The sequence below is a fragment of the Amia ocellicauda genome, unplaced genomic scaffold (genome assembly GCF_036373705.1).
Source record: "Amia ocellicauda isolate fAmiCal2 unplaced genomic scaffold, fAmiCal2.hap1 HAP1_SCAFFOLD_33, whole genome shotgun sequence".
Classification (NCBI taxonomy): Eukaryota; Metazoa; Chordata; class Actinopteri; order Amiiformes; family Amiidae; genus Amia; species Amia ocellicauda.
The window spans coordinates 895,621-896,557 of record NW_027102898.1 but is presented as its reverse complement, the minus strand read 5'-3'; the positions used below and the strand labels follow the sequence as shown (position 1 = coordinate 896,557).

Below are 937 nucleotides of genomic sequence, written 5' to 3'. Positions count from 1 at the left end.
GAGTTCTACAAGACTCCAGGATTCGTGATAAGGTGATACTATGAATTCACTTCTTTAATTGAAATTTAAAAGTGTACCTTACGCTACATATATATATATGTGTATGTATGTATGTCCAATTCTTTGACAATACAAATGAATAGAATTGAGAGGGAGAGAGAGAGAGAGAGACAGACAGACAGACTGACAAACAGAAAAACAGACAGACAGACACAGACACACACACACACACACAGAGCCAGCCAGCCAGCTCAGCGATGACATCACGAGCCTCTCTCAGCTGACTGCTATGACATCACAGAGCACGTACATTCCGTTGCTTGCCGTCTGTCAACCACTCAGTCACTGCCAGCCAGACTGGCTGGCTGGCTGGATGGGGGGGCTGCTTGCTGCTGCTGCGTACCTTAGCAAGCTTATTTGCTTGACCGGCCTTCCTACTCCTCTGCCCACATGCCCACCTATGCCCGATCTGCTGTTCACCTGGATCACAGCTCCGCCCCAACAAGGCAGATCCTCCCAAAAATGGTACAAACTCACCCACGATCCCCTCCACGGAAAGCTTTAGCAAAAGGCAAAAGCGTTATACGTAATGAAGAGGAACCCGAGTCCAAGACGCATCCGACCAGCCATACATATTTGTGTGTATTAAAGATCACATTTTCTTACATTTAGTTTTTCTGTACTTTATTACATCTTATTGTGATTTATAAATGTATTGTTTCTTTTCCATATGTATGTATGTATGTATGTGTGTGTGTGTGTGCCTGTCTCTGTGTGAAAGTGAGTGATTGTGTGTGTGTGTGTGTATATGTCTGTCTGTGAAAGTGTGTGTGTGTGGGTGTGAGTGTCTGTCTGTCTGTCTGTCATGTAACTCGCACATCTGTGAGGGCACCATTTTTGCAGAAGAGATGTACACATTTTGGAGCAACATATGCTG

General features: G+C 44.7%; 1 non-coding gene across 1 annotated transcript; it reads right to left on the bottom strand.

Moving 5' to 3' along the window:
* Positions 1-494: 494 nt before the first annotated feature.
* Positions 495-609, bottom strand: LOC136731575 (U5 spliceosomal RNA). The gene has a single exon (XR_010809569.1). It is a non-coding gene; the product is annotated as a U5 spliceosomal RNA (small nuclear RNA).
* Between the last annotated feature and the right edge of the window lie 328 nt (positions 610-937).